Raw genomic sequence first — 20,394 nt, 5'->3', positions numbered from 1 at the left:
AGCATTGCCTAAATACTGTCCATCAATGGATGACCACAATAAATTCAGTGACCAAGGGCATCAGGGAAGGCTTACAAGCTCAGAGATAAAAATGGGAAGAGCACAATTATTTTAAAGCCTCTAAAATGGAAACAAAGAAGGACTTTTAGTCATATTTTTAAATCTCAAGTTCTGTTTCAAAGTGAAAAGAGTTCTGGATCAACTCCTTCAACTTAAAGTTGTGCTTTCGGTTTTACAAGATAATGCCCAACAGGATTTCCAGTGCTCTCTCTACTCTGGCAGAAAGTGCTGGAATGCAGTCAACCAAATGAGGCACTTATGCTGATATTTGCCTCCAGGTGGCAAAAGTATTTCCCAGGAAACTGTATGACATCAGATACCTTTCCAAGTAGAGAAAGAAATTATTTTTTCCTTTACTTATTAGCAACCAGATTGTAAACTGGTATGTTGACACAGCTATACCACAGCAGCTTTGGGGTTTGACTGGAGGGGAGGTGAGGGGAAGAAGTTGTTCCATAGTGAGGCCCACTGAATGCTTCCTACAGACTCCACTGACACAGATGGAAATCAGGAGAAAAATTTTGAACAAGATATCACCCTGAGACTATTTGATTGAACTTAAATCTAGAAACAATAATTTATTTCTCACATTGATCAGGAATTTCTGATGCCTTATTCTTTTTGCAGGCTTTTGGCGTAGCCCCATCTAGTAGGAAAACACAAACTCACACACAAACCGCCAAACCCTAAAACTGAAGTTCACAGCAGAACTTCCATCTGAGAACTATCCCACAGAAACACGTTCACTTGACATTTGTAGATAAAGACCTTTCAACCATTTCATATTTGCCACCTGTTCATCAAGAGCCATCATCCTTTGTTGCTGGAAAATGCAAACACAAAGGCTACTACCACTACTTTTGATTTGATTTTTTTCATACCTTCACTTCCTCTTTTTCCTTGCTAGAAGAAAGCCCCACTTAAGGTGTATTGAGGAAAATTTCACATTTACAAGAAAGCTGATCCAAAACAACTAGCAGGTAAGTTCAGGCTTCTCACTCCTAACCTGCGACACCAGGAGCGATGCCTGCCAAAACTGCTTCTTCCTTGCAAACCAGTGCACTTACCCTTGATTAGAGTTGTCCTGAATAGAGGCAACTGGACTGGAAGAAAAGCTGTCTTTTTTTTTTCCACCAAAAAAAAAAAAGAATGTCCTCCCTCTGCTCTCCAAGGAGATCTAAAAAATGGCAAACACAATAAAGGTAACTCAACAAATATTTTTTGTTCTTTTCCATGTTTGAAGCTAAAAAAAAAAGTGATATGGAATGACTGTCTAGTGAAATCGTCTCTTTCAAAGTAGTTATTTTTTTAGCAACACAAAAACCAAAATAATTTAGTCTTTAAAATGTAGTAAGATTGTTAACATATTTCAACAGCATGTTATACTGTAATACTCAAGATATTGACAATTTTATTCGGGGAAGCTTGCAATGAATTTGGTTTATCCAAAAATACATGCAGAAACAGAGTGAGGGCCTAGTTAAAAAAAGGATATGCCTTTGCTTTGAGTTAGCTACAAAAGGCAGTTACTTATTCCCAAAATAAGGTACAGTATATTCTTTAGTACCTTGAGGACAGAACTGAAGATACCTAGGGATTGCCAAACGTCTTAGGTAAGAGCCTCTCCAGTTCCTGGGGGGAACACCAACTAGTGAGACACTGGTTTAGTATCATTTTGGTAGTGCCAGAAAAACAAACACACAAAACAAAGAACAACACTGAATATAAACACTTCGGATGGCCTACATCATGCAGGCCCAGTTTTCACCACCCAGGTGGTAAACACTAGACAGATGTAAGCACAAGTGGAAGCTCTCAGTTCTGGGCAGCCTTTGCTGTGTCCAAGAGCAACTATTACCATCTCAAAATGTCTTTACGGGATACAAGGGAAAATGGTTATATCACGCATGCATATAATTCAAACACCTATCTTGCCTCTCACCAGGGCCATGGAGTTCCACTAGACCGCTGTGTATCCATCTGCACAGTATTTGTTGCTCATCTGGAAGAAGCCTTTATTACAGAAGCAAGGATTAGTTCAGAAAAGAGTATGCTTCCCCTTTCCCCTGCTATTTTAACTCTCATCCAGATGTTTTCTTTCCTTTATGTAAGGCAACTGGAGTTAAATAAGAAGATCAAGCTGAGACATGGAAGATACGTCCTTCTGAGACACATTACTTTATCATGATCCACATTTTGAATTTGAATTAGATTCATTACCTAATGAGGCAGCTGCGCTACCTCTTTATTAATGTATGTAAGAAGGTGCCCGGGTCTCTTCATGTTTAAATGCTTATCCTCTTGCATTCCCTTTATCTCTTTCCTTTCACCATGAATTTCTGGCTACCTCCTTTCTATCATTCTACTTCTGTCTACTTTTTTTTTCTGGAGTGCAGACCTAGGTTTCTAGTAACAGAAGATCTGCACTGCACCAGTCAATCTATCCACATGATATTCTGACACCAAGATCCCCAGGGCTCTAATGTTGAAGGCTGGCTCACACATAAGCCTTGGCCCCAGCCAGACAGGGAACCTCAAACCTCCAGACTTCATTCAGAGTTTTCCTAAAGCTTGTTCCCAACAACCCAAGTATCAGTCCAAGGGTTTTGACAGACCGTGATCTTTTGGAGGTAAGTCAGAAGATGTGAGTGCCCAATGGGTCACAAGGTTTTCAGAATGGAGAGGCTGGAAACCTATTTAAAACACTGGGATGCTGTTTGGGAGATCAGTGTCAGTCCCTATCAGGTCATAGCATCTGATGAATGAGGGTAGTCAGTCTGTTACTTCATCTGTGAAGAACTTGTTTTCTTCTCTTCCTGGTCTCCCATGAGAACAAATCTTGTCCAACAAAGATTACTACAGCTTCTCAAAGGTGTCAATAGAAAATCAATTTTTTAAAAGACTAATTAACCTTGTAATCGCTAGTATTTTAATAGAACTTTAAGCAGGGTGGATTATTTGAAATACCCACTCAGATTTAATTACATTGCTTTTTAAGAGATTATTTTGTAACGAAGATTGGTATCATTAGCTCTGAGACAGTACTAACAAGTTGTAGCTATTGTATCTTTTCCTTCCAACAAACAAAAGTTATCCTTATTCAGATTAATGTATTTGCATTGTGATTGTGTGTAAGACTCCTACCAGTCAGCAGCACTGGAAATAATACAAATGAGTACTCTGAGTCATTGACCTAAGGAAATACATTTTAAACAGATAACATGAAAAATACACTCACAAATTACAGACTTTTTTTTTTTAAACAGATATTCTTGCAGATGTCTATAGTGTGAATATGCCCTTTGGGAGGCATGAAGCTGTACTATCTAAGTTAGGTGCCTAAGTGAGGAAACTAGTTTGACAGCTGCAGGTTTTGAACTGAAACAATTAAAGTCACCTTCAGGAGGTTTAGTAAGGAACTGATGTTCTGAATACCCACAGTTAGACACAAGCACCCCCATGTATTAAAAAAATATATTCAGTTTTAAAGTTAGTCTTTTTACCCATGCTTCTAAGAACAGGAAGGACATACTGTTATGCTCAACGTCTTTTTCTATGAATAATGAGGAAATAAATCCTATATTTAGTGACAATAATTTTTTAGTGTATTTGAAATCTTAAAAGTCTACTCATTATCAGTCCAGAACTAGTTGCTAGAGAAAAATAAAAACAATACTGTTACAACACAGAAAGAAGGCACAGAAAGAAAGCTCAGTAAAAATCATAACAGAATTTAAACTTTTATGCAAAGTTCTTAGTTAGTTTCCCATTTTCTGGTTTTACGCTAACCATTCTGGTGTTCCTCTGAGCCCTAAGGTTGGCTGTTTCACCTTGGGGTATGAATCAAATTGGGGGAAAGGGATTATGACCATCCCCAGCATCTGGAGTCCTTCACCAGGAGAAATGCAGAGTTTAGGTTGGTGGTTTTTAAATTTGACTCTAGAATCTACTTTGGGTCCTTTTTATGTCTTGTAACACACTTTTACTCCTTTACTCTTTCTCTCTCGTTCTGCAGCTCCACATCACATCTAGGTTTACCACATATGGTGCGCTTTACCTATTTTAGACACCACTACTTAGCATTCTTTGTTACTCCTGAGGCCACTTTTGTCCAGCTTCAGGCCTTCATTTATTTATCCAATCATTAATTGCTTTTATCTGTGGTTTCTCCCATGCCAAGCCACCCATCTCATCATATCATGCCAGTACTCTTCTGTGCCACATCCAGTGTCTCCAGTTCTCAAGGCCTCTTTATACTACATCATTCCATTAGATTCACAGATGTCTCATTCTACACAGAATAACTGTTTACTATCTATACAAATGACTGTACCATACAAAGATAACAGAAGAAGGGAAAAAAAACAGACACCTGGTCAGTTGTCAGTTAAGGGAATCCTGCCATAGCTAAACCAAGCAAAATAAAGCTCCAGGCACATCAAAAGTTCAGGGCAAGCAAGCCTGACAAACGTCAGTCCTGAGTGAGGCCTTGCAAATTCAGTACAAAGCTCATGCCTTGATGTCAATGCTGTATTACAGCACTATAAGGCTACAACATCCAAAAATTTAGAAGTGCCTCCTTCAACAAGCCACAAGACCTACTGTAAAATTAACAGGTAGTTTCTTCGATGCAAGCATAAAGAGTGAATAAATTTGATGGGTTATTTCAGGACCTAAGGCATTCATCGATTCTACAGAATGTGACCATTCAGCAAAGATGAAGGTGGCTTGTACCTACGGTCCAGCACCTATCCCTCATCATGCCTGCAACCTCATGAATAAGAGACTCCCTTATACAGAGCACCAGTTCTCAGTCCTCAAGACTATCAGCTCTTCAGTAACTTGACTCCACAAACTGCGACAAAAAGGATCCATTGAGAAAAGCTTGAACATTTTGCAGCTTGTGCACTTGAAACATTAGCAACTCCAAAGTTCAAACCTTATCTGGGCACCGGATCTCTCTACTCTCACTAGCCATGGCAAAGGCACTAAAGAGTTAGTAATGACTACATTTCCATCCTAAAGTTACATGCTCCCTAAATTAACATTTTTATTTAAATCCAAAGGCAATCTCCAACCCTGCCTGACCCAGTTGCTGCAACAGAGAAAGACAAGGACATGCATCTGGGAAGAAATGCCCAGAAATAAAAGTCAAAAATCAGGTAAGAAAAGACAGCATTCACAGGATCTTAACTCAGACAGAAATGAACTAGTACTGTCAGAACACATGAACAGAACAGGAGGGTTTCTAGAATGCCTGATGGAGCAGAATACTGATAATTTAACTGGCATTATACAAATGAAAAGATTAATATCACTGCTGCCCTCTCCTATCTAGAAGGCTTCAAATATTAATGCCTTTTTCAGAAGTGATCGACACAGTTTGTGTTAATGAAAGAAGAAATGAGTTAATCAAAACTTTCACTGTCAGAAGAAAAAAAAGTTTTGTAAGTGTTCAGATACTGAAGCCAATCAAATATTCCCTCCCTTACCCCACTTTTTTACACAAAGACAAGCCATACAGCAAAGCAAGCCATGCTAAACACACAGAGGAAAGACTATGGATTATGAGATATGCTGTTACTTGGGTAAGTGCTACAGTGGATTTCTTATCTGCAGAAGCCATATGACAAATCACCCTACAACAAAACCTCAGTGTACCGTATTCATTTTCTTCTGACCCAAATCATACATTGCTATTTGACTGATATGCTAATGATACAGGGGAAGGGCAGCGTTGCAACTTCAGGATCACATACATTAACTAAGACACGAGGAGAAGGGGATCTGAAACCAGATCTTTTTTTGTGTTCCTGCAGAATTTTTACTAAGGTCCCTAGAGGTCACACACAGACAAAAACACCGAATTTGTCCACTGTGCCTCAAGCTCTCTTGAGGCTTTGCATTAGTAAGACAAATGGCTAATTCACTACAGCCAAATGCTGCACATTTCATGATTAAACACAAGCCTCCTCAGACTCAGCTTCATTTGTTTCTTCTGCTATGAAATATGTGCAGGTTTATATTTTGTCATTACTACATAAATACAAGCAGTTTATAAAATGCTCGAGGAATTATCAAAGCTGAATCTTTCATTCTAACACAGGAGTGTGTTTGAGTCACTATTTTCTCCTACTGTCTGCTGCCACACAGTTATTTAATGGCATTATTTGTGTTTAAATGATTTTTATAATTGCCAATGCTCCTTCCCTTAGGAATTCAATTAAATCTAACCCCAGGTCTGCAGACATTAATAGAAATAGTGAAATCTTGCTGTTCCAAGTAGCTATTGTTATTAAGATTTATACAGTGTTAATTATCAGTAGTCCCTTATTACACAGTTTTCAGTGGTGTAATCTCAGCGTTGGCGTAGCTAACAAGAAGCACCTTGCAGTACGCTATCCTTGGGATCCTGTTTGTTCAATACCTGATGAGTTGTATTTTTTATTAATTTATTCTTAAGAAGAGCTGTCCATACTACAAACACAGAGACCTCGCGTATGACATGATCTCTATCAAGTCCGATTCCTTATATGTCCAAAATTGCACGACAAGAATCTATTTCCTTCATTCACCACCCACCCTCCATTCCTGCTGTCACAAACATTTTTGCAACAGTCCAGAGGCATGGTCTGTGTTCAGATTTTTTCAGTTAAGAGTTGTGCTGTAGAACAGCTCTGCTGATGGAGAAGCAAATCATCAGTTCCCTGAGCTGAGAATACATCATTTTTCAAGCACACACGTATATACACTGATCCTTCCTCTTCACTGTCCGTGATGTCCTCTGTCCACCTGGTCTATTGACATCCCACCTTGCCAGACTTGCACACACTCAGTTTGCTCTCAATTCAGCCAACAAAAACAAGGGGAATGGCAAGTTTATCCTCTACCAATACAAACAGAAGATCTTACCATACCAACCATAAATGAAACTAGAGAAAGCTTACTGAAGTTGCTAAACCCCATACACAAAAGCTTAAAATGAAAATGTTTCCAATTTAAACCTCTGCCATGCAGGGCACTTAACCCAAGTCAAACAACACTGAGAAGTTGTCTGCAGCTTCTCAACCTACCAAGAAGCAAGAGTCTACACTTTGAAGCAGGTAAGAAAAACAAAGGAACAGATCAATAGGTCAAAATCACTCTTCCAGTTTTCTAAATCAGCCTAATATCTGAATTACCGTAGCTGATGGGGTCTTAGTATCCTTCTGCCATCACAGGCTGGAGAGACAGACACAGAGCACAGCTTCGAGCTGCCAGACTAACCACCACTATGTCTTCATTTCTAGTCTTCACCAGCTACTTCTCCAAAAAGCATAGGAGCAAGGCGATACCTGATCTTGCCCAGAGCTAGGGCTTTGTGCTTCATTTTCACTTCTCCATCTTCACCACACTCTCCACTCTCTTCCCACCTCTACCCAGTGGTGTCCATAGGCCAAGGGCCTTTACCTCCCTGGGACTGGCATCACCAGCTTGGAATCAACTGTACCTATTGCCATTTTGGCAAATGTACAGTATAAATACACAGCTGCTTAGATAATAAATTATTGTTTATCAAGAACTAAAACAGACATTTTTAGCCTACTTGACTAACACAAACTGACTTTATCTTTTGTGTTATATCAATACCTACAAAGTTTTAGATTTTATTAAAATTGTCCATTTTTTGTTTGTCACTCTTGTGGGGACTAATAACAAGAAATAACCATGGCAACAAAGTAATAAATGGTACCTTTTGAATATCTTTAAATAATTTTGAATAACTTCTTGACAGTTACTATAGCCAAAATATGTGTGTATTTTTCACAAAATACATGTTATATTATTGTCACTGTAAGCAACAGAGATAAATTATAGGTAATTTCCACTTTTTAAGTCCTGTTTCTATGGTAATATGAGCAACTGCCATTACTTCAGAACTTGTTACCATGGTTTTTTCAGGTAATTCCAGGGTTTTAATATCCTTAAACCTGAAGTGATACCTTTTCTCCTATTTTGCTGTTGAGCAAAAACCACAGCTCAACTTTAGGGGGAACACAGCTCTTCCAGTTAAAATAAATACAGCATGCATCACACACATATAAGGAGAGAAATCAAAATGAGTAACTTACCATACAATCTCTTGCTGACTTCCCTCTTCTAAGAGAGCAATCTCTCTTTCCCACACAACTTTCTGCAGTAAGAAGGAGGTGCTTCCTCCAGGTTTTAAATACTCTGACCACCCTCAGCTGTGCAAGGCACTTGTCCTAGAGGGCAAGCTCCCTGGTAAAGCTGGGATGTAGTTGGGATAGTGTGCTGCTCCTCCAAATCTCAGCTTTGAAAGATGACTGGTGAGATGTCAGCTGCTCCCAATCCCCATAATGGGGAGGGCCATGGAGAAGCATGGGCGCATTCACTGGTACATCATCCCACACTTGTGCTTAACTCCAAATGCCCTGGAGAGAGCAATTGTCTTAATGGAGCCCGCTGGGGTAGCGGGGCAGCCTTCACCACTCCTGTACCAATGCAAATAGCATGAACATCTTCACCAAAGCCCTGCAGACAGCTCTGGGGGTTTGAAAACACAAGGATAATTCTGTCTGAACCTTTGCATAGGAAAGAGACAGCAGGAGGCTTCATGTAGCAGCAGCTGGGTGGTAATAGAAATTATTCTAAATTAATTCTCCATCCCAAGAAATCTTCACATCTTAGCTGTGTGACTGCAGCCTGCCTTTCCAATAGATCTCCTTGCTCATGTCTACTGCAAGCACTGATCTTGACTTCAGTCCATGAAATCTGCTCCCACACAAAGAAGTCTTCCAGGCTTTAGGTAGAGAAGACAACTGATACAATCTGCCCCTCTTCCTTCAGAAGCAGTCAGCAGGAGTCACTGGCTTGAACAACTTGTTACTTGCACTGAAGAGGGAGGGCATTTTGGTTACAGTAACTTTCTACATCTGCAATACCAGACCAGGGCATGGGTCAAGTCTGAGTCACTGGGAAGACATCACATGATACTGTCGATTTGTCTCCAGTGTCATCAGGGTTTTAGCATTTTCATTATCACTTCTCATGAAGACAGAAATGACTCATTTTGAGATCACATTTTTTTGCTTAAAAGAATGTTAAGCCACATAACTGTACAGAAAAGACAGTAACTGTGAAGCAAGTGGACCCTAATGACATAGCAGCAGGAAAACACATATCAAGATCCAAAGATGTTTCACTGTTTTCAATTAATCTTATAAAGTACCTAGAAAACCCTCATACTTTAGATTGGCAGTCATATGTCTGTTATACGTCTGTGATTTTTTTTTCCCTGATACTAATTAACAAGATTCATCTTAGTAAGCTACAGTACTCTGTTTAGATGGGTTTTGTTTGTTTGGTTGGTTGGTTGTTTTTTTTTTGTTTTTAGACGAAGGTTTATATGCAAGGTTTATTCACCAAGATTTAGCAATCAGCTTCAGTTACACAGGCATGAATGTTATCCAAATGATTAACACATACTCAAATTCAACCCATTATTAGCATCAAGACAGTGTAGTCTCAGAACAAGGCAAAGGAGTATGTGACCTCAGAAATTTGTTTCCCTGCCAGTAGGTTACTAGTGCAGCCTAACGTCGATATCTCACAAGAGCTTGCACAGATCGTCTCTGTCTACGTCTACGTTATCAAATACCTTGGCATAATATTTGACAGATTTGTAAATCAAAGCTGTCGGTTCTGAGCCCCCTCGTTAAAAGCAGTATGGGGGTTTTACATCAGACTAACCCTAGTTCAGTCCCCTGGACTGAACAGTCCCACAATGGATCCGGTTTAATATATATTTTCCATATTCATCTGATCTGTACTTCCTCATCAGGTGCTATACAGCATTTGCCACACACCTGGAGCTCCTGGCGAACAGGGACAACAAGTGCACACACAATGGTGCTCCGAACCAATACAGTAACCTGGTCAGAGACCTTCCTCACCTCTTGAATATGAATATCATTTTAGACAGAAAGCAAGCAGTGGAGGGTTGGTTTAAGTTACACAAGTACGAGTGACTTTAGATAACATGTTGTTAGAGATAGGGAACAGTAAGCCAGTTAACCACTTGTTTTCTCTGTCAGTTTTTTTCAGGGAGAATAATGACTATGCAACGGTGGAAACTCTTCTACTTTCACTTGGCAGTTCACAAACAGCATCTCCACTGAGAGGAGGGACAGGTCTAACTGAGCAAGTTATGCCCACATTAGGCTCAGAAAACTTAGTATGGGGAGCAGACACACCTCAAACCCTCAGAACCCCAAACAGCTGTCACCATTTACAAAACTATTCTATTTCCCAGTAATACCGCAAGTGGTGTGTTATGTACGTTACACGTTATGTAGACTGGCCCATGTCTGCTACCATGTTGTTCTCCATCATCATGGCAGCATGCCCATGTCCCTCATTTTTGTAACTATGATAATTTCAAAAAGATTTAGATTTTCTTCTGATTCCTTTATGGTCAGACATTATGCATACATGTTGCCCATTTTCTATACTTACACACTGAAGTCAGCTAAGGTGTTGATATCTGTAGAAGAGCAGTCCTGCAAATGGCACTGCAAGCTGATCTAAAAAATTCTCTATCCTGCCAGGCCAGCTGGTGGAAAGGCACTGGTCTAACCAATTAAATTACTCAGGCATTTTCTAGTACCAATCTTTATTTGCAGGTCTGCAACATAAAAAAATTAAAATGCTTTCTGGAGCTCTTTACACTGTCTTTTCTTTTCGAGACAGTCATAACTCCTTAGACTTTGATAAGTTTAAGAGCTTGCTTTTGCTCACTCAAAATGTATTGTCTCTCTTGTGAGATTTATCCATTTCTTTGTAAAGGATCGGCTTGGATTGTATTACAGCCAATATCTTTTTACAGTAGTGGCACAATTCTGATTTGGATATTGTTTCATTTTCCTTTTTTAAAGGCAGCCTTGGACTGTATTATGACAAATGTCTGGCATCTCGGTAGGGCTCAATCATAGAATCATCTAGGTTGGAAAAGACCTCCAAGATCATCAAGTCCAACCATCAACCTGACCTACTAAGTCCCCTCTCTAAACCATATCCCTTAGTGCCACATCCACGTGTCAATCATCTCCTTTGTCCTGCTGGCCACACTATTTCTGCTGCATGCCGGGATGCCATTGGCCTTCTTGGCCACCTGGGCACACTGCTGGCTCATGTTTAACTGTCTGTTAATCAGCACCTCGAGATCCTTCTCTGTTGGGTAACTTTCCACCCACTCTTCCCCAAGCCTATACCCCTGCATGGGGATGTTATGACCAAACCTCATGGGGTTCCTGTCAGCCCATTTCTTTCAAGAAACCTCAGTGGCAGCCCTACCCTTCAGCATACAGACATTCCCCCAGGTTTATTATCATCTGGGAACTTGTTGAGGGTGCATGACATTTCCTCATCCCAACTGGCGATTAAAACCATAAAACAATATTGTCCCCAATATCAACCCCCAAGAGTCTCTGTTAGCAATTGGCTGTTGGTGAGACTTTTTACTGCTGATCACAACACTTTGAGGCTAATCATCCAGCTAGTTTTCCAGCCACTCTACAGTCTACTCAATGAATACTTATTTCACCAGTTTGTCTACAAGAATAATACAGGAGACCATGATGAAAGCCCTGCTATGTAGCTTTGAAAATAGCTTAGGACACCTCTCTCCCTCCAGTGAACACCAGCTGTATTTTTCCAAGATCACTCCTCCTAAGGATTGTGACATTTTTAATTAGCTGTCTCCTTTGTTCCTGACAACACTACATGTTTCCTAATCTGCCCGCCAATAGTCTCTGACCTAGTCAGATCATAAAATGATAAACTGTGAAAAATCACGGATGTGTGTTTCTATATATGATCCAAATCTCTGATCCTGATTTTTTAAGAGAGCAAAAATGCTCCTTTTCTTCTTTCCTCATTTTACACTTCAGCCATTGCCAAATTCATCTTCCATGGAACAAGCCAAATGGAAGAGACTAAACAATTCCTTGCTTAAAAAAGCCAACTACAGCATCAGTTCATTCACATTACAGCAGTTGCCTATTTGTATTTGGAAAAACTCTCTAATCAAAAATGTCTTCATATCTCTCTCCAGTTTAGAAGGTTTTTTTCCCCAGCTTGGTGTCAGAGAATCAAGGAAATAGTCCCATGATAAATATAGACTTACTACCTAAATTGGAGCTTTTTTTTTTTTTTTTTTTTTTTTTTTCTTGCCAGGGACACATGGTTTGTGGGAGGGGAGAAGCAAGGGAGGTCAGAGGTACATGTTCAAAGCAGCCTTGGGGATTTAAAAGCAAGTCTTCTATTACAGCCATGACCAACACACAACAGAATTGAAATTTCTCAGGACTTTCTTTGGAAAGCTCAGCCAAGGAATTATTTTCGGAAAACCACCTTTTAAAGAAGTTTCCCTAGTGATATGGAATTAACATAAAGATTAAAAAATTAACATTAACAAATTAACAAAGATTAAAAAAATAACATTTTAACATTAAAAAGCCATTTGGAGAATCTTGTCATTTTGGTGACACACTCCATCTATTGCTTCAAAAAAATACCCAACAGCCAACAGAAGAAACTGGTGCCTACTGTACTGTGCCATCACTAGGACCTGTAATAAGTAGGAACAAAATGCCAGCAGATGAAAATGATACTGCTTTAACGTTCCCCTTGCAAAAGTAAGAATTGGGCTCTCATCTCCCTGAGAAACATGACATAGGCTGTATTTCTTGAGAAAATGGTCTTCTAAAAGTATATCAGGTCATTTGAAAACGGAAGAGGCAGTGGTAAGATCATTCATCACTAACAGCAGAGATACAGGCTACCCAATCGCACAGAATACACTTTAACTGGCATTTCAGGGAGTATTTGACTCAGGCAGTAGGGTTCTACAAGATCTTCTTATTAAGCACAGCAAGAGCAACTTGTGTCATTCGGCTTAAGCAGTAACTCAATCAGTTTGTTAGAGCTGATATAGCAAAGTACTTTTGGTGTCAGGAGAATGCCTTTGATGGTTCAGGATGTCCCTTTGAGTCCTGACTTCTTATTGTTACCACAGGGCTGAGACAGGAAGTCATATCCCGCCTGTAAGGCACTTTCTTCCCTCTCACTGATGTTGAAGGGCATCATCCCGGCATGGCCCTCCACAGTGCCACTCCTGAGCTGCTCCATGGAGTGGGATGTGGAGCACGTAAGTGATGTGCTGCTATATCAGCTAAGAGAAGAAGTGGGCAGGATCAGAGTGGGCAAGGTCAGACAGCCCTGTACCACAGCAATTGCCTGTGAGCCCTACAGATGTGACATTGTCTGTTTGGCACCTCATACAGCACATCAGTGTGGGTTTGCCTCCCTGCCTTCAACCTGCAGCAAATGAAGCCCTTTCACCATGGGCCTGCTTTTCAGAGGGGGAACCAAGGGACCTAAGCATCAAAAGTCTTTACTCCACCTATAGCCTGTAAAATGTGGGAAGCTAATCCCAACAGGGGCAGGAAACCATAGGGTTTAGCATTTTAGAAGTCCAAGCAATTGAGTCATGAAAGCTCATATCCCAGATTCTAGCTGTCCCTTATCGAATGCTTTGGATGTGAGTTAGATCCTTCTCTCCGTCTCCCTCTTTCTTTCTTGAATTTTCTCATCGTTTGCCTTCAAAATCTCAGTTCTCAGGCAAAAAGCGTACTGACTTCAAGTGGAGGAGGCAGGTCAAAGTCTATTTCCCATACAAACCTTTCATCCATAATTCCCTTCCACATAAAGGACAAAGCAGCATTTTTATTATAAATCAACCCCAGAGAACAACCACTATCTGAAAAATGCTAACAATTAAACAATAATTCAGGGATTTTGAAATTAAATACCCTGTATGTGAACAGATTAAGAGAATATTGTCTACGTAATTCTGGAGAAAACCAATTAAGCTTACCATCTAATGAGCAATGATGCTCTCCTACATCTGCCAGCAAAACCAATCAACATAATCTATTGCAGGTGGATGTGATTTCTATTCACTATGCTACAGAAATGAATCAGCACCATAAATTCTGGAACCATAATCAGCAACTGGTAACATGGAGAAGCCTACACTTTTCTTTGCGCATATACTCATAGTTAGTATTATGTCAAAAAGAAGCACTCAAATTTGTGCCCACAATTAATGTCTACTTATAAAACATCAACTATTTTTTTTCTTACCAGCTCTTAGATTACCACACAGCATTGCAAGACCCCAGCCAAACTGAAAATAATGCCAGAAGTTCACGAATCATCACTTTCTTCCACAGTTTTGTCTTTCACAGACGTGATCAGAAAGCCTTTGAATCAGGAAACACATTTCAAATTTGCATTTAAGTGGGATAACAATTTTCCTATTCTGTTTCTATGATATTGGGCAGAACCTTGTTATTCAATAATGTACATTTTTCCTTTGGTGAAATTGCTCCATTAACAATATAGGATCTTCCACCAACATCTAAAAATTTTTGTCTTCAATAAGGAAATGTTTTGTCACATATATATGTATATATGTACATATATATACATAAAACCTAGTCCCTAATATAACGTTATATAACCATAAGCAAAAGGACTTCATCTTTTTCTAGGAGTTGGCAAAAATCAGGCACAATGGACTCTGCAAAAATGAGTCACATAAATGTGCAGAGTACCACAGTAAATCCACGAACACCTGATATAAAGCCACTGAACTGAAGCAAATTAAATCAAAAAGAAATGTGACCCATAATCATCACCCAGAGACACAACTAAAACCAGCACAAGTGTAGGCCATCCTGCAGTCATCCCAAAGCTGAAATACAGTTGCTGGTTCTGGAGTTTTCTCACAAAGAATTAACTCCAATAAAAATTAAATAATCTCATTGCTTTGTTACAATCTTCAATGTATTATCACTACTGTACACAAGAAGCTCTTCTGTGTTTGATAAAAACAAACAAACAAACAAAAACCAGACATCTTTGCAGAAGTTTTAGGGAAATAACCTTTCAATTCTTTCAGTCCGAACAGAAGCTGGACACAGAATCCACGACATACTAAGTCCCAAACAACTAAAAATTTAGAAAGCTGAAATAGAGGGTTCAGAAATTAAATTGTTTTACGGTTCACATTAGAGAAAATTTCAAACGTAAATAAAGTAACACACATTTCCCTTATTCGCATGGTATTCTTAACATTATTTTGAAATTTACATCAATAAAAATATTTATTTATTTGAAATCCTTTAATAAAGTATATGTTTTGAATATATTTTCCATTACATTTTTGATTGCTTTTTTGTTTTGGGTTGGGCTGTTATTTTTGTTCTGCTTTCTTTACTTGGAGAGGCTTTTAACAGGTTTACTTAACAACAACAACAAAATTGTTAACTTTAACTGGATGGCAGACGGTCTCTGCAGTCTGGCTCTTGCTTTTTCTTTTGAAGCCAGTGTACCTTAACTTCACAAAGCATCCTGAGGTCACCACATGCCTTCACAGTCATTCAGAAGAGAGCAACAAACAAAATTCAGAAGATACATGTGTGCTCTTCACCCCTCCTACACACACTTTAATAGAACATTTTGCTGTAAGAATAAAGGAAGGATGTCCCTCTTCCCAGCTCACAGGTTTTCCTATAACATTTTGAAAGAAATCCTGACCAAGCTGGATATGTTCAAGATTTTAAGGAGCATTCAGCTTGGCTTGTGCCAAGTGACTCTACTGAACATCTTGCAACACATGAAGAAAGTTACTCAGAAAGAAGCAACTTTCTGGTAATCTACAACAGGGTGAAAAAATAAACACTGGAACACAAAGGCTTAGAAGGGAAACTGTTTTGTGATCTTAACTGAAATAGACTGTGACTGATAACTGTGTAATACACATAGCTAAAACAGCACAGAATGGTTTACTTACTATTTAACTGATTTCATTTATGAGAAAACCTTGGAATTATTTTTTCTTTCTTGTGGGATAAATTTATTACCTAACATCCTAAATAAAACATCCTTATTCCTTTACTCAGGAGTCTATTTCTTGTGAAGATGATACTCATTCAGTGCTTATTACTAAATATAACCTAGAAACAATCAATAGTGCCTGAAGCACGCATTATTAAGATCTGCATGTTGACCAAGATAAGGTCTTACTGAACCTGTAAAAGAGCCCACTGGTTATAGGAAACCTTGCAAGAGGTTCTATTTTAGCATTGTTCACCCTCAGTGATGAACCACTGATTTTATAAAAATAAAGGAAGAAAACAGTTCAATGTGTGACCAGTTTACTTATTGCAGTTAAAGTGCTCTCATGGTATCTTTTGTACCAGATTGTACAGCATATGCATTTTTAATAGATTCACATCTACAAACTAAACTCCCTGAGGAGAAGGGGAGTGATGAGGGGGATTTCCCCCCCTCAGCTGTTTTCTCTGCTCAGCTCTAATAGTTTCCTTCTCTTACACACAGGAAGCCTCAAAGAAATGTCAGGATTCTCAAGAATCATGCTCTTCTCGCTATTTGACTGGAGGTAATGGTTTAAAACCTTCATAAAAGTACATATACACTCTTCACATTTCCATTTCCCCAAATCCACAGGAGAGCACAGAATTAAGCTATCTGAATTCACATATGCTTGTGGCCTGCTGAAAACACAACACTTTGGAGACCCAATATCTGTCTCCCTGATGTAGCCTTGCTGGTCATCTGCTTTTAGCTATTATTAGCTGTTTTCCTGTTAACTCAGTTTCCAGGAATATAATAAATGATAACTCCTTATCAAATTGAACAGGGAATGAGATTACCAACCAGTTCACTGTGAAAAAAATAACTTCCACCTGGACCTAGGACCACAGAAAGAGCATTAAGATCAAAGGCCAACCATAGATATACTAAAGAAGAATGGGTCATTTCACTATAGGCTGTCATTTGATATAACCACCACTAGAACTTGACAAGTTCTTGGCTATAAGCTAAAGGTTGGTAGTGCATTATACACCATGCCATATTTCTTTATGTTCAGCTTTAGTGAACGGCTGGCAGTGTGATGTATTTGTGTACTTCTGGCATTACCTCAGTGCTTCCCAACTTTGGCATTATCTCCCCCTTTTTGTGTACTTTTTCTTCTCCCTAGGAAACTTAACTGGCTTCCAAAATCTTGTGGATGGATGAAGCTACGAGAACTTCATGACATGCATTTTGTGAATGAACATCTGTGCTCTCAACTACCTTAAGAACCCTATCAAAAAGGGATTTATGGCACTGGCTCTGGCACACACTTCTTCTTGCTTGTATTATATGCTTTTCTTTATTGTATAGTGCTACTATTGTGCTATAGCCATCTCTTTGATTGTACAGAAGCCTTACTAGGAAAGTGCTATTAAAGACAGTGTGATAACATTCATATAACCTTTGTATAGCCTCTGCCTTTAAAGAATTTTGATTAATACCGTGCTGCATATGCCGCAGCTCTACCCATAATCCTTCCTATATGAAGCTGTTCCTCTCCATTCCATAGATGCATGCTTCTAGTAATCTGTAACAATACTGAGCATTTGAAATTACATATATAATGTGCTTTTACATTAAATGCAACTGCAAAGCCAACTGTGCAAGGCCAACTCTATTTGACCTGCAGCATTAACTGCACAACACAGAAAAGACATTCCAGTGGTACTACTAAAGTAAACTGTAAAATCATCAATGAGTTTAAGCAGGTTACGTATTTCCATGAAGATTATACTACAGTAATGAATAAAAAAATGAAAGGGTTACTTGATGCTCCTCTATGCTTTTCCTAGTCACTGCACTTGTGTTAGTATTGTACATACATTCAATCCTCCACAATGCAAAAAAAAATTTTAAGATCCAGTCATTTTTAAGTGATGTCTAAATTAGCGGGGGTTACATGTCTATAGCTGTGTCCTGATAAGAAGAAGGCATAAATGGATTAAAATGCACTGAGAAATTCAGTTCAGTAAAATTTTGTTTTACACCTGTGCTAAAAAGACACATTTGTATGCTGTACTAGTCTCAAAATTTTCAGTCGTGTATTTATGTCTAACCAAGCACATATGTGTTCTGTCAAGCTGTTCATTTGTAAGCCCTGTCCTGAACTTGTTGAAGCAAGAACACTGTGCACAAACCTTTTGTTCCCTGAAAAAATAGGAGCTCTTTTTGAAGAAAAAACACACAAAATAGAACAAACCCTTGTCAACCTTGAGGTCAAGGTTTCTCAGTGAGCAACAGTAAATAATGGAGACTGCTTCTGTATCTTCTTTCCCAGACTGGCCATCTTCTTACAGCCACTCCCTCCAAAACAGCAACTGACAGTTACAGGTATCTAAATAGGAATGCCAATTATTTACAGTACCATTTTCTGAAATACAGACTAGAAGGAGAAGCAAAGTGTACGTGTGTTACTCCAAATGATATATATATATATATATATATATATTAAATTCAGGGCGCAGCAGCAATCGGCTCTGAGTGGAGTACTTAGTGTATCAAATAGCAGATTAATTGTCAGTTACACCACGCAGTTTACTTTAAGTGAATGCATCAGTATGTAATTGTATGAATGCATATTGACAAATGACTGATTCTTTGTAGTCCTGCTGAATAGAAAAGGCTGTCATAACAAATTGCTGCTGTTCAGGAACAGGTATGTAGAAAAAGCTGACAGAGAAAACAGTTGTGACTGTTGCCCAGTACTTTGTACAATAGGAGCAAAATACTATTGTTTCCTGAATACTCATAGTTCTGCCATCCATCAATAGGAATAATTTTGTCATTCACATGCACATAATGAGTCTTTCCATAGGAACTTTAGTAGTATTTAAAACCAGCATCCATTAGTGTCTGCTTATTGTAAAGCATTTGTTTATTCCCAGCTATACTACTGAGATGCAGCTCTGCTGGCCATGTACTGTGTCATATTGCAACCTTGTAAGTCCATGGTAGCTGTGATTTTTCTGGAGGAAAAGTGATCTCTGAAGGGTCATATCAAATTTCTCTGATTTTGTTGAGGACAAATGTGACCAAATCTTCATTACTTCCAAACAAATGCCAAATTTCAATTGAGAGAACGTTGGTGATAGTCTGTATCTCTTATGAAACTGAACCAGGATAATACTTCATTCCCCTCTCTCCTCTACCCAGAACAATGATGAGCTGGGTTTGACTTAGATCGGTTAAAAAGGTCATGTCTTTGTTTCCGAGACACAATACAAACAGAAAGTTATACAACTTGCAATGTTTATCCCTCTTGTTGTCAGTCATAACTGACAATTAAATAATGCAAGGTGTTACCAAAGAAATAACAGAAACCCAGCTCATTTGCTGAGTTCCTATAGCAGTAGCTTTAATTACATTACAGATCAATTCCAATATTGAAAAGCGTGCTGTGTAATTTCATACAGGTACTGCTGGCTTCACTGCTTCAGAGGCTTAATACTGATTTTAGATTGACCATTATACTTGTGTACATTCACATCAGCCAGAGTACTCAATCTCCTGGTTTCAATTTTGCTGAAGAACTGTCCTTCTGCTTCCAACATGTGCCCACTTTAAAAAGAAGAAAGCTTCCACGCGAACTGCTGTGGTGATTGGGAAGTTAAAATCTAGATGATGGCAATGGGTCCAATTCTGACAGCAAACACAGACACATGTGCAGTATTTGAATCCTTTCAGACACAGAACACTGAGACAAAGGCTGGTGAGACCAAACCTTGTGGTCTGCTCAGAAGCAGCCCACATGGAAGTTTTTGTCAACAGAGAATTGTAAGCTTGCAGTAAAGATAGTGATAATTTAAAAACAATACACTTAAACGCACACAGGTACTCGCATATCAACTTGAGTGCATTCATTCTTTGAAGAAAATAAATGACATCTTGGGGCATTTTCTAAGCTAAAATCAGAGAAATTAAATCAGCCTCCTGTCCTTTTCTCTCATCAGATCATGCACACAGACCCTTCATGCCATGTAAAACGTTGCCTATAGCTCAGTTTAAGTACAACCCCTGAAAGCATACCTTATCTTAGTGTTGGTTCGTATCAACGTCTACAGGAGCATTACTTGGCTGGGATTCCTACTGCTCTCCACGAGCCCCTGGCAACACAGGTCTTCCCTTCTTCTGCTCCTTCACTGCGTTCCTCTTTCTCCCAGTAACCCCATGGATAACTAGGATAGATGCTTTTGCAAGGCTTCTGTATAAGCCAGCTCCCAGCATACTTTGTTTGTGACCTCCTAGTTTATCACTGAAATTGAAAGCCCAATTTCATTCATCTAGAAGCGGTCTCTTCACAATCTCAAGTGAAGGAAATCTATTTCT

General features: G+C 39.0%; 2 long non-coding RNA genes across 2 annotated transcripts in view; both read right to left on the bottom strand.

Moving 5' to 3' along the window:
- The window catches only part of LOC308191883, a 352,338-nt gene that overhangs the window by 198,136 nt on the left and 133,808 nt on the right, over window positions 1-20,394 (bottom strand). The window lies entirely within an intron of this gene.
- LOC308191894 lies at window positions 1,159-9,761 on the bottom strand. The gene is made up of 4 exons (XR_013948361.1): window positions 8,172-9,761; window positions 2,003-2,073; window positions 1,628-1,692; window positions 1,159-1,237 (listed from the first exon to the last, which is right to left on the bottom strand). It is a non-coding gene; the product is annotated as an uncharacterized lncRNA (long non-coding RNA).

The sequence above is a fragment of the Anser brachyrhynchus genome (assembly GCF_964034855.1).
Source record: "Anser brachyrhynchus genome assembly, chromosome: 3".
NCBI classification, from domain to species: domain Eukaryota; kingdom Metazoa; phylum Chordata; class Aves; order Anseriformes; family Anatidae; genus Anser; species Anser brachyrhynchus.
This window is presented reverse-complemented; position numbering and strand designations above follow the sequence as displayed.